Source organism: Hyperolius riggenbachi, chromosome 2, assembly GCF_040937935.1.
Source record: "Hyperolius riggenbachi isolate aHypRig1 chromosome 2, aHypRig1.pri, whole genome shotgun sequence".
NCBI classification, from domain to species: Eukaryota; Metazoa; Chordata; class Amphibia; order Anura; family Hyperoliidae; genus Hyperolius; species Hyperolius riggenbachi.
The window spans coordinates 441030966-441044924 of NC_090647.1; the positions used below are offsets into that span (position 1 = coordinate 441030966).

The 13959-nt window shown below is 44.2% G+C and overlaps 1 protein-coding gene across 1 annotated transcript in view; it reads right to left on the bottom strand.

Moving 5' to 3' along the window:
- The window catches only part of BCLAF3 (BCLAF1 and THRAP3 family member 3), a 126849-nt gene that overhangs the window by 65389 nt on the left and 47501 nt on the right, over positions 1-13959 (bottom strand). Inside the window, exon 2 of the mRNA XM_068269997.1 lies at positions 7996-8159. The gene's annotated coding sequence lies outside the window, so the exon portion shown is untranslated. The remainder of the gene's footprint in view (positions 1-7995; positions 8160-13959) is intronic.

Consider the following 13959-nt stretch of genomic DNA (forward strand, 5'->3'; position numbering starts at 1 on the left):
TAGGATATGCTGGCTGTGTGAGGCTATCTGAAGGCCAGTACACACGCTAGAGCGTTACCAGCCTAAGTGGATGGTTAGGACAATCTCAAGAATTTAGCATGATCACAGGTGTCGCCTGAGGTTGCTTTAATGATCTGAACCTTTGTAGTGGAACTAAACTCAGAACTTCCTCTTTGCTCTAAAAGATTAGCCACAATGTGATAACCTAAACTGAGATGGATATGGATGTTTCCTTTTAAACAATACCAGTTGCTGGTCAGTCCTGATGATCTCTGATTGCAGTGGTGGCTGAATCACACACCTGTAACAAGCATGCAGCTAATCCAGTCTGACTTCAATCAGAGCACCTGATCTGCATGCTTGTTAAGGGGCTGTGGCTAAAAGTATTAGAGATGCAGGATCAGCAGGAGAGTCAGGCAACTGGTATTTTAAATGGAAAAATCCTTCTCAGTTTAGGTTCCCTTTAAGCCTTAGTGTTTACTATAAGGAAAGGTGCCTAGACAGAGCTCTCCTGCAGTCTATTCACGGTTGCTAATTAGATAGGGTTTATTTGCCTAACCACAGTACAAAGAGAAATGACATTTTTTCAGCAACTATGTGGAATAAAGCCTTTTCATTGTGTGATGTGCAAGAGATCAGGTCTGCATTAAGTGACAACCAGCAGCAGTCCATTGATCCCATTCTAACTTCGCAGTCAGAAGCCACTTTTTGTGCTGCACAGCATGGGTAAAAATCAATGATTTTAAAATAAATCAGATTTTTTTTATTTAAATCATTATTTTCTTTTAAATAAAATGCTTGAGGAAAATATATTAGCAATACCATCCAAAGGTTATTCCATCATGAAATAAACAGTTTTTAATTATGTAGAATAAGGCTGTATATATTAAATGTTTTGGGTAAATACATTCCATTAATACATTCACAATGTCATGCTCTTCCAAAGGTTTTTGAAAGATTATTGGGCAGTTTCTCTGCCTACAAGATATCATCACAGATGCTTGGTTTACTTTTGCAATTCTAAAAACTGAATTTGACTCAGCCGAGATCACATGCCTCTTCTTCACAGCAAAAATGTTATAACATGAACAGAGTTGAGAAAAAGACCTTAATCCTATTGTCCTACAAAGCTATGAATACAGAATCAAACCTTTCAGTGTTAAGTTTCAAGAAGTTCAGTGAAAAGAATAGAAACAATATTTTTTTCTGATTGTTTGGAGTGGAATAGAACTGTACAAGAAAGTGAAACTAAATGTGAGGAGGGAGGGGCAAGCAGACAAGTAGTACTAAGGATAAAAAAAAAAACTAAGATGAAAAGTTGTTATTTTTAAATATATTCATCTACTTGCATATTAAAGTTATTCCAGTAAGAATTAGTCTAAATGATAGAAAACTATCATTTAAATCAAGCCTTACTGACTCGAGAAATAAATCAGTTTGGTTAAAATCAAATCCACCCTGGTGCTGCACCAATGTCCCTCGCCCCTCTTCCATGGCAACAGAAAATGTTCATTGGTTGTTGTCTAGTAAAGCATTGGGGTGCTGTAGTGTCACCCATAGGATCGAGTTTGATCCTGGTTGGTGACAATTTGCAGTCGTATTTTGCATTTGTATGCGCCTTGCGGCTACATTTACACTGGTGATGAGTGCCGGCGTTTCCTAGGTGGGAATGATAAAAAGAAAACAAAAACATTTCTATGACGCCATTCACACCCATGTTCATGCTTAAAGAGAACCAGAGCTGAAGCACCCTCTTGTATTTTACCTTATAAATCAGTGGGAATATGACAGTAAACACCTAATCTGCTCTTTGTTTCATTGTTCTCTGTTTAATCTGACTGTTATCACCTCTGATAAGAATCCCCAACTGAGCACTCAGTCTAGCTTTGCTACGGAAAGATTATAGCGGAGTCTGTCTTCTCTGGTATCTTTTCAAGCCCAAGCCTACCCCCTTGTGGCCCTGCTATAATGACTGAGCTATAATTATTCCCTGCAAAGCCAGACTGAATGCTCAGTCCGGGATTCTTATCACAGCTGCTAACAGACACTTTTAAGGTAGCCATACACTGGTCGATTTGCCATCAGATTCGACCAACAGATAGATCCCTCTCTGATCAAATCTAATCAGAGAGGGATCGTATGGCTACCTTTACTGCAGACAGATTGTGAACCGATTTCAGCCTGAAACCGTTCACAATCTGTTGTGGTGGTGGTGCTGCCACCGCTCCCCCCTTCTGCATACATTACCTGCTCCACCGGCGCGACTCCAGTCCCCAGGTCTCCGCTGTCTTCTCCGCTCTGGTCTCCAGGTCCGGCATGCTTTACTTCTTCCTGCCTGGCAGGAAGTTTAAACAGTTGAGCGCCCTCTACTGTTTAAACTTCCTGCCGGGCAGGAGGAACTGAAGCATGCCGGAAACCAGAAGAAGCAGCGGTGACAGCGGGGGCAGTCTCACCGGCGGAGCAGGTAATGTATTGCCTCTCTATTGCGTCGGTCGTCGGGCACTCAAACGCCGCTAGCGACGCGCTCCCTACCCGCGGGCGATCGACGGTAATTTTCCGCACGGAGCGATCGACGGGATCAGAAAAAATGGATCGAAATTCGGCGTGTAGCGCGAACGATTGGCAGCAGATTCGATCCCAGTGATCGAATCTGCTGTCGAAACAGCGGCAAATCGGGCCAGTGTATGGCCAGCTTTAGCAGTGAGGATGAAACAGAGAGCATGTTAAGTGTTTTCTCTAATGTTCTTACTGATATATATGGTAAAATACACAATGGTGCTTCGTATCTGGTTCCCTTTAACATTGCATCAAGTGCATGCTACATGCAATGACTTTTAGCCTTTTCCTGGGCAACATTGTAATTCTGGGAAATTACCATGCAAAAGTCAGAGGAGCGATAGCATCAATAGGGTTTAAATTATCCTCCCCTGGTGCAATTGCAAGTGCTAATGTGAACCTAGCCGAAACTACAGAATTTACAAAAACTCAATTAAGACATTTGATATAAGAAAGTGTGTTACCTGAAAACCTAGCTGTCTGGTGATCAGCTACAAAGATTAGCCTGAGAATGGTGCCTAAAGCCCATATAGGCCTGAGTAGGCAAGGTATAGTCCAGCAACTTTCAAGCCAATGCAGTCAGACATTCAGCTACAAGCAGACATGCAAAACTTTGCCGATTGTGCCCATTCATTGCTATGAAGGTGGGGGTGGTGAGGGAGTGGTCATGCAAGAACCGATGTCTAAAGGTGGCCACACACCATACAATTTTTTAAATATCTGTTCAATTTAAGAATTGCAATCAATTTTTCTGAGTGATTGTAACATTTCAAAAATATGACCAATGTACCACACACGTATGTTCAATTTTTTCCTCAATTATGATAAAAATGATTGGAAACGCAGAGAAAATTGCTAGGGTATGTATATTAATACATTAACAATCCAACACACACCATACAATCTTTAGTAGCAATTGAAGAGAAGTATCTGGCATTCCGGATCGATTTAAATCGGAAAAAAACGGGAAATCCGATCAGATTTTTCAGTCGAATGAAAAAAAAAACCTTTCGATTTTTTCGAGAGATACGATCGTTTATCGAATTACTGTCAAATCGGATCATTTTATTGTATCGTGTGTGGCCACCTTAACCTCCTCAGCGGTATGGACGACTATACACGTCCATCACCGCCGGAGGTCGCCGCTCAGGCCCTGCTGGGCCGATTTGAGCGAAATAAAAAGCAGCACACGCAGCCGGCACTTTGCCAGCCGCGTGTGCTGCCTGATCGCCGCCGCTCTGCAGCGATCCGCCGCGAGCAGCGGCAAAAGAGGGTCCCCCCAGCCGCCCGAGCCCTGCGCAGCCGGAATAAAACTTCCGGCCAGCGCTAAGGGCTGGATCGGAGGCGGCTGACGTCAGGACGTCGGCTGACGTCCATGACATCACTCCGCTCGTCGCTATGGCGACGATGTAAGCAAAACAAGGAAGGCTGCTCATTGCGGCCTTCCTTGTTTATTCTGGGCGCCGGAGGCGATCGGAAGAACGCCTCCGGAGCGCCCTCTAGTGGGCTTTCATGCAGCCAACTTTCAGTTGGCTGCATGAAACAGTTTTTTTTTAATTAAAAAAAAACCCTCCCGCAGCCGCCCTGGCGATCTTAATAGACCGCCAGGGAGGTTAAGACTTGTGTTATTAAGCTGAAAAAAAAAAAATCAATCTAGCCGTTTACCTGTTCCTGAGCAAAGGTGAACCAGGAGCCTGAGAATAGCTGTGCAGACATCAGTCATAAACAGCTGGTTTAGATGGATACCATGTGATGTCTGTATTTATTTAAAGTAAATCTTTGTTTTGCAGCTCTAATGCTGGGAATACACGGTTCGTTTTTGCCTTCGTTTAAACCTTCGATTCGTTCGGTAAACGAATCGAGTGTTGAAAACGTATGTGAAAATAGTCATAATCTCATTATAGTTTCGATTAATAGACCCCAAAAACGAACGACTAGTGATCGAACATGTTTGATATTATCTCTCTTTATCCATCTAATCGAGCCATTGGTAGGCTTGATGGCTGTTCAGATCGATTATATATTAGTTTATGCTAGTCCGTCCCTGTAAAAAGGGATTTTCGTTTCGTTTCTTTGCAGCCTTCGATCATTGGAAAAACGAAACCATCAGAATCGGAAAAAAAAACTAAACCGTGGGTGGTGATATTAACCGTATGACTGATTATTTCGGGATCGAAAAGGACAAAAGGCACAATCGAAACGAAGGTTTAAACGAAGGCAAAAACGAACCGTGTATTCCCAGCATAAGATCTAGGTTTCGATTACTATCAAGCACTCCTACTTCTAGTTTGGTTGGTTTGTAAAACAAAAGGGAGATACAACTGAAAGCCCAATATAGTGTAATATATCAATACACCAGGGGGTACAGGAAATGCCTAGTGAAAATATACTCACAAGTCAGGGTTACTTTCAAGGAAACCACTGTAAAGCCAGGTGGGGAAAATAAACCCAACCCCACTTGGACTAAGAAGTCGCTCTCTGAATTGAAGAATGAAGTAACACTCCTCCACCAAGGGTGGACAATCAGCAGCAAAATTGATGTACCAAAGGCACCAACAGGTATAAAATGTACTAATGGATGACCCAGCATTGCCCAGGTATGTATTTGGTTGTTGCCGGGTCCAACCTCTTTTTCTAACCTTGACACACAGTCCGTCAATGACCAAGTTTGTGAGCTTTGGGGTCCTTGGCATCAATAATGTGAGAGTGGAAACAGTTTACTAAGAAAAAAATGTGATTGGCTATTTGTGGCTCTGCCCCCTTTTCTGAATTTGAATTGTAGTCACCCAATGACTGACTGTACCAGGTTTGACGCCTCTGCCATTAACAGTGTAGGAGTTGCAGCAATTTAAATATTCCCCTTTATAATCGATAGGTGAATTTTGATTGGTTGTTGTAGGCTCCACCCACTTTCCTGAATATTAATCCCAGTCACCAACTGTGCCAAGTGTGAGAACCTTGCCATTAACAGTGTAAGAATGGCCGCAGTTGACATTTTCCCATTGAAAATAAATGGCTGAAATTGGATTGGCTGTTTTATGCTCCACCCACTTTCCCTGAATTTTTCACCTTGGCGACCAAGTGACCAACTGTAGCAAGTTTATTGCTGTAAGAATGGCAGCCTTTGACATTTTTTTTCCTTTGATGTGAATAGGTGAAATCTGATTGGCTGTGGTTCCACCCAGTTGTGCAATGAGGACGCAAGACTCCCAGAACATATCTTCTTAGGTAGTAAGGAGTCTGTATAACAAGTTTCGTTGAAATTGGTCAAGGTGTTTTTCAAGTGATTGCGATACAGACACACAAAAACATACTTAAAAAAAAAAAAAAAAAAAAAAAAAAAAAATCTATCTATCTATCTATCTATCTATCTATCTATCTATCTATCTATCTATCTATCTATCTATCTATCTATCGGCCCATACACACGTCGGATTTTTTCGGACGGGTCGTCTGAACGTCCCGTCGTTCAGTCGTCCGCACGCATAAATCGGGCGTGTGTACAGTGTCGTTCGCGTGATAAGACTGAGTTTGAGCGATCCGCCGGGCGGATCGCTCAAACTCAGTCTTATCGCGCGAACGACAGTCTGTACACACGCCCGATTTGGCGGGCGAACGACGGGACGTTCAAACGACCCGTCGTTCACGAAAATCCGACGTGTATGGGCCTTTTATCTATCTATCTATCTATCTATCTATCTATCTATCTATCTATCTATCTATCTTTTATGGGCAAAGTACGAAATTCCGGCATTCTATACAATGCCTAGGCATTCTGTAGAATGCCTGAGCATTTCAGGCAAAGTACAAGATGTCTGTTTGTTACGTACTTTGCCTAGGCAGATTCGACAAGGTGCAAAATGTGTTTTTTTGGTGGTTACGTACGTTGTCTCTCTCCTCTCCTGTTATGTCTGCAGCTCTCTCTTTCTCTTCCTCAGGCCTGGTGCACACCAAAACCCACTAGCAGATCCGCAAAATGCTAGCAGATTTTTGAAACGCTTTTTCTTATTTTTCTGTAGCGTTTCACCTAGCATTTTGCGGGTTTGTGTAACGTTTTTGGTGTAGTAGATGTCATATATTGTTACAGTAAAGCTGTTACTGAACAGCTTCTGTAACAAAACCGCCTGCAAAACCGCTCTGAACTGCCGTTTTTCAGAGCGGTTTGCGTTTTTCCTATACTTTACATTGGAGGCAAATGTAAAAAGAAATGCCTCTGCAATCCAAAAAATGCCTCACCCCGGGAGTATGCGTTTCAGCAAAACGCCTCCCGCTCTGGTGTGAACCACCCCATTGAGATACATTGACCAAGCGTATCCGCAGACGCAAGTGGCTGCTACAACGCAGAAAAACCCGCTTGGTGTGAACCAGCCCTTACTTGTTTTTTCCCAGTAGTGCTCTCTTGTCTGTGCCTCTGCTTGGCTTTGTCAGTCTAACCAATGGCTGGTCTCTTCTTTAATCTCTGACTCTATTTTCTCAAACAAAAAAAACATGCTTATTATCTTGCTACAAGTAGAGCATTGTATCATGACCTTTTTTTTTTTTTTTTTTGCTGCATCATGGCTTTTCAGGCTCCTCCCCCTTACTAGCCTTCAACTGCCAAAACCCAACTGCCATTCCCCCCCCCCTGCCCATGATGTCCAGCTTTTCTCTCTTTCCTGCTTATGGGCTCCCCCCTGGCAGCACCTGAAGGCTCCATCACAGCAGCACTTTCCACAAACAGTAAATATCCGCATGCATGCACCCATCATCATCACTAGCCTCCTCACTGACAGCATAGGTATTGCAGCTGTTACAGTCAAACTGTGAAAAAAAGCAGGCATTCTATAGAGAACCGGGTATTCTACACTTTGCCTGAACGACGGCAAAGTACGTAACGAAACAGACATTTTTCATGTTTTTCCTAATCGCTTCAGGCATTCTATAGAATGCCTGATTTCGTACTTTGCCTGTAACATATATATTATAACTGGTTAAAAAAAGAGGAAGTGATGGACTTCTCGATTTATGACCCACTCAACTTAGAAAAGGTTTATTTAATACTTTAAAAAAAACAACTCCCCTGGTAAAACAATTTTGCTGTAGTTTGGTTGGTCAGTTTTCACCCAAACGAGTCCCTTTTACACGTGCACAAGTATAGGACTGCATTAGTGACATTAGATTGTAAGCTTCATGAGCACATGTGAACTACTGTGACTTGTTCAGTGTTCTCAGCAAGCGCTTTAGAATGGAGTCAGGCCTTTATTAATCAATAAAATAAATGGATGCAATATCTGGGAAATAATACAAGCAAGTGTGAACAAACATTATACAAATAAATGTGAATCTCATTGCTGACACACAATAGCTGGCACATGTATGAGGTTATTATCTGTATGCAAGAGCCGGGTTTAGTATGCAGCAGTTTCCATAAGCCTGGAATAAAGCGTTGTCTCTCTTTACCTTTGTTGTCACACTATGCATGAGTGTCACGGCTGTCAAGGTGTACAAAGGAGACTGAGCTGGCTTCATTGGAACTCTGCAGACTGCGTCATTCTTCACCTATTCACTGAGGGAACAGCAGGATACAGGACATCCGCATGGGTCTCAGCCTCTCTCAGCACCGGCTGCAGACAAGAACAATAACAGAAATGTAACAGGGAGCTTCTCATACTCTGGTCATACTGCGTAAGAAGAAAGCTATAAGGACAGTTTAAAAAGCAATCTGAAAAATGTAGCATGAGCAAATAATGATGGGATGCGAATAATGTAGGAAATCAGAAATAATTTGGGATTTTATTCAGAGTGCGCATCAATAAAGAAACATTGGAAAGAAGGAAGATTTGTCAGCCAGCTGTGATGCCAAATCTTTCAACAACTTTGGCATTCCCTGTATCATACACCATATATTACACAAAACCCACATTTACCATTGGAAGGGGGACAAGCATAGAGGTTGGGGGAATCTTTTTGGGAGAGACAGCTACAAATTAGGAGGCATGTCATTATGTAATGAACAGTTATTACAATACAATAACATTTGTGAAGCACATATTAGATATGTCTCAGATAAACACATAGCTGAATCCCGTAAAATCCACAATAGAAGGACAAACATCTGAATTTCCTACTGGGCTCCAGGCATACTTCAAAATCCAGAGGCTTACCTCTACCTAGATAAGTATCTATTTTTTTGTTGCAGGTCTCACCTTGGGTTGGTCTCACCTTGGGTTCACTTTAAAGTGAACCCAAGGTGAGAGTGATATGGAGGCTGTCATATTTATTTGCTTTTTAAAGGGAACCTTAAAGAGACTCTGTAACATTAAAAATCTCCCCTGGGGGGTACTCACCTCGGGTGGGGGAAGCCTCCGGATCCTAATGAGGCTTCCCACGCCGTCCTCTGTCCCACGGGGGTCTCGCCGCAGCCCTCCGAACAGCCGGCGACTGTGCCGACTGTCAGTTCAATATTTACCTTTGCTGGCTCCAGCGGGGGCGCTGTGGCGACTTTCTGCACGGAAATAGACGGAAATACCCGATCTCCGTCGGGTCCGCTCTACTGCGCAGGCGCCGGAAACTTGCGCCTGCGCAGTAGAGCAGACCCGACGGTGATCGGGTATTTCCGCCTACTTCGGCGCCGAGAGGCATCAGAGCGCCTGCGCAGGAGCCAGGAAGGTAAATATTGCGTCACAGCTGTACGGAGGGCTACAGCAAGACCCCCGAGGGACGCAGGACGGCGTGGGAAGCCTCATTAGGATCCTGAGGCTTCCCCCACCCGAGGTGAGTACCCCCCAGGGGCCGTTTTGTCGTTACAGTTCCTCTTTAACTGAGAGTGATATGGATGTTTCCTTTTAAACAATACCAGTTGCTTGGCAGTCCTGCTGATCTCTTTGGCTGCAGTAGTGGCTGAATCACACATCTGAAACAAGCATGCAGCTAATCCAGTCTGACTTCAGTCAGAGCACCTGATCTGCATGCGTGTTGTGGGGCTGTGGCTGAAAGTATTAGAGACACAGGATCAGCAGGAGAGTCAGGCAACTGGTATTATTTTAAAAGGAAAATTCCATATCCTTCTCAGTTTAGGTTCCTTTTAAATACAAGTTGCCTGGCAGCTTTGCTGGTCTATCTGGCTGCAGTAGTGTCTGAATTACACTAGAAACAAGCATGTGGCCAATCTTGTCACTTCTGACAATACTGTCAGAAACACCTCATCTGCATATGCTTATTCAGGGTCTATGGCTATAAGTATTAGAGGCAGAGGGTATGCAGGACAGCCAGGCAGCTGATATTGCTGATATTGCTAAGGAAATAAATATGGCAGCCTCCATATCACTCTCACCTCGGGTTCACTTTAAAGTCAATGGGTCACTTGAGAATTTGTAATTTTTTTTGCAGTTGTCCATGTTTTGTCTTTTTGCATTTCTCTGTGGTGAAAATATCTGAGAACTTCCTGCTTTTTTACGCATATCAAACAAGTCTTGTTCTACTGTAAACTTGCAAAATGGAAAACCACAAAGTAAAAGCAAAAATCGTAGGTGGAAATGAAAAACAACAATGTGATGGCAAAGCGGTGAAAAAATGAAAAACCGTCTGCGATATTGCAGCGACAAGTGTGTGCCCTGCCTAAGGCCCGTTCACATTAGCGTTCGCTATCCGGATTTTCCGGATCTGATCCGGACCGCATACTGTACAAACGGAACGTACGTTCCGCATAGCAATGTAAAGTCTATGCGGACGTTCACACGCGTCCGTTCCGTACAGTACGGAGCCGGATCGGATCCGGACTCTTTTCAAACATGCGCTATTTTTTTGGTCCGGATCGCCGGCCCACGCACCCGGACCGGAGCCGGACCTGAGCCTGACAGCACCATCAGGAACACAGAAACCAATGGGGAATGGAAGGCACAGAACACACTGCCTACAAAAACCTGACGTTCTACCCCACTTCCTATGCGTATGCAAGCGGCCATTTCGGATGGGGACACATGGGCCAAGCATGTCTGGAGTGGAGCAGCAGTGACAGACGTGCTGGAGCTGTTTGGCAGAATGTCGGAGGTGGAGGTGAGGCCTACAGCGGAGGAACCTGATTCTACAGGTGCACCTTGTGCTGACCCCAACATTTTTTTTTCAAATTTCGCTATTTTTTGCCCACGGATCCGGATGGCAGCCTGATGCATGCCTGATACAAACGGACCGGATCCGGATCGGAACCGTACGGTTCTGATCAGGATCAGGTCAGGATCCGGTCCGTTTATTTGCCAAAACGCAAGTGTGAACGGGGCCTAAGACTTGGTGGATTTTTTGTTTTTTTTCTTCAAAGAAACAGAAACAGGCTGCGCTGAGCACCAAACGATTCAGAACAGCTGATTATGAGAATAACATGGAATTGTTCCTAAACAAAGAAGCTGGGAAAAAAACAGCATTACAGAGGGAGGTGAGCAAGTTTTGACAGAGAGGAAACCTCTGCTTAAAGTGTGGGCAATGACATATTCTTCAGAGACCTGAGGAGATCACACCCACTTATGTCATTTACAAGTGATTCTCCAGCCTGACAGATCTCTGACACTCTCTCCACACCAGTGACTACCGCAGCTGCTCAGAAAACCTTGCTAGGAAAAACAAAGCTGCAATTCAGTCTCTCTTGGAGTGAACAGTTTGTTTACAGATTTTCTTTTAATAGCATCTAGAAATTATGCTTGAAAGGTGGACCTCTTCACAGTCCGATATCACTATGTTTGGCAAAGCAGCTCCTAGAGCCCAGGTTTTAAACACACGGTACATGTATCCCATGGGTACATCAGTAGGATCCAGAGGTTACTTGAAATTAGCATAGATAAACCACATTAAAAGCAAGCCATACATGCATCAATGTCCCATTTGATTGCTGGCAGATTTGATTGAACCATCATGACCAATTAATTAAATTCCAATTGACTTTGCCCTATAAAAAGAACCTATGCCTTCCTATGGCGATGATCACCTAGTCCTTTTCCACTGGATATTTTAATTGTTCACTGCATATCGCAACAGACATTTTCAACCTGCATTCTAATTAGTGGATGCAGATATGTTACCATATTCTATCATATGGCATGCTTTCATTTCCCAGGCAGTGTGAGCAATAGGGCCTCAGATATGGTACCCACTCAGACATACTCTGACCCGACCCAAGGTACCAGGAGTTGGGCTGCTTTCCCATCTGCAGCAGGACCACGGACGCCATGGGAGCGGATAGTGTAGTGTCCACTATGATCGTCTGTTGTGGTCTGGCTGGAGTCTGCCGTGGATGCGCTTCAACTGAGTGGCTGGATAGTGTGCTGATTTATGGCACCGCCTTTGACATGATAGACTAGGGTTCTATTCCTGGCTAGGGTCAGTACCTATTCAGTAAGGCGTTCAAGACAAGACTCCCCAAGGCTCCCTGCACACTGCATGCAATTCCGAATTGTTTTTTACATCCGATTACGATTTTTAATAGTTACTGCATGCTGCGTTTTCTCCTCCATTTTCTGTTGATTGTATTCTGGGAAAAATCGGAATTGCAAATCAGAATCGGAAAACGGATTTGCAGTGTGCAGGGAGCCTAACACTGCAAGGTGGCCTCTTAAGCGCTTTGTGTCCAACAGGAGAAAAAGCGCTATACAAAATGTTTGGATAATATTATCTAACCATAGGCTATATGGGAAACGCACTCGTCTGTACGGGATTATCGCGGATGGCACAGAAGTGCAGTCCACTTACTGCAACGGATCGGTTACATACTGACAAGTGTGACTGGATCCTATTTATAACATAGGATCTGTTCACTGTAAGTTTAGCGATGTGGTAAAACAAAACAAAAAAAAAATGCTAGTTTACTGCTGCAGTGGGAAAAGAACCTTAAAGGGAAGGTTCAGGGTGGCTCTTAATAAAAATGCCCATCCACTTACCTGGGGCTTCCTCCAGCCGTGGGCAGCCAGGACGTGCCCTTGGCGCCGCTCCGCAGGCTCCCGGTCCCCTCCTACTGCGCCTGCACAGAACAGCCCGGAGGACGTCCGATGAAGTCAGCACGCCCCCGTGAGGCGCATTTTGAAACGCAGAAGAGCCCGACCTGGCAGCCGGCCTGGCCAGGTCGGGTCGGCCACCGGAGGGGACCGGGAGCCTGCGGAGCGGCGCCGAGGGCACGTCCTGGCTGCCCACGGCTGGAGGAAGCCCCAGGTAAGTGGATGGGCATTTTTATTTTTTTAAGAGCCACCCTGAACCTTCCCTTTAATGTTTGCATGTATAAGTGTACATTTCTAGTATAAATAGTCCCCGGTTAATGCACAACTCTAGGTTCATTCTTAAAGGGAATGTCCAAGCAAAATAAAAAAATGAGTTTCACTTACCTGGGGCTTCTCCCAGCCCCATGCAGCCATCCTGTGCCCTCGTAGTCACTCACTGCTGCTCCAGTCCCCTGCTGGCAGCTTGCCGACCTCGGAGGTCGGCGGGACGCATTGCGTACATTTTTACGCATTCCCGCTAGTGCAGGAACATTAACACATACATTTTTACGCATTGCTGGTTTATTGCGTAAAAATTTACGCATTAAACCAGTAATGCGTAAAAATGTATGTGTTACTGTTCCTGCACTAGCGGGAATGCGTAAAAATGTACGCAATGCGTCCTGCCGACCTCCGAGGTCGGCAAGCTGCCAGCGGGGGACTGTAGCAGCAGTGAGTGACTACGAGGGCACAGGATGGCTGCATGGGGCTGGGAGAAGCCCCAGGTAAGTGAAACTCATTCTTTTATTTTGCTTGGACATTCCCTTTAACCTGCATCCGTTTTTAAAGGGGCACTATGGCAAAAAAATTTAAAAATTTTAAATATGTGCAAACAGACACATAAGAAGTACATTTTTTTAGAGTAAAATGAGCCATAAATTACTTTTCTCCTGTGTTGCTGTCACTTACAGTAGATAGCATAAATCTGACAGAAGCGACAGGTTTTGGACTAGTCCCTCTCTTCATAGGGGATTCTCAGCAAGGTTTTTATTCTTTATACAGTATATTCCCTAAAAAGGATTTAAACAGTGATGCTGTCCAGTTTCCCTGCTCGCTACACAGTTTTTTGGCAGTTGGAAAGTGCAACTGCCATTCACTAAATGCTTTTGAAAAAAAATAAATCCCTGAGAATCCCCTATGAAGAGATGGACAAGTCCAAAACCTGTCGCGTCTGTCAGATTTCTACTACCTACTGTAAGTGACAGCAACATAGCAGAAAAGTAATTTATGGCTCATTTTACTCTGGAAAGAACGTACTTCTTATTCATATACGGTATGTTTGCACATATTTAAAATGTTAAAATGTTTCGTCATAGTGCCCCTTTAAGTCAGAACACTGTGCCTTCTCTGTCCCCTGTACCTCCTCTTTGCTTCCAGTATCCCCCCTCTGTCACATCTGCCCCTCCCC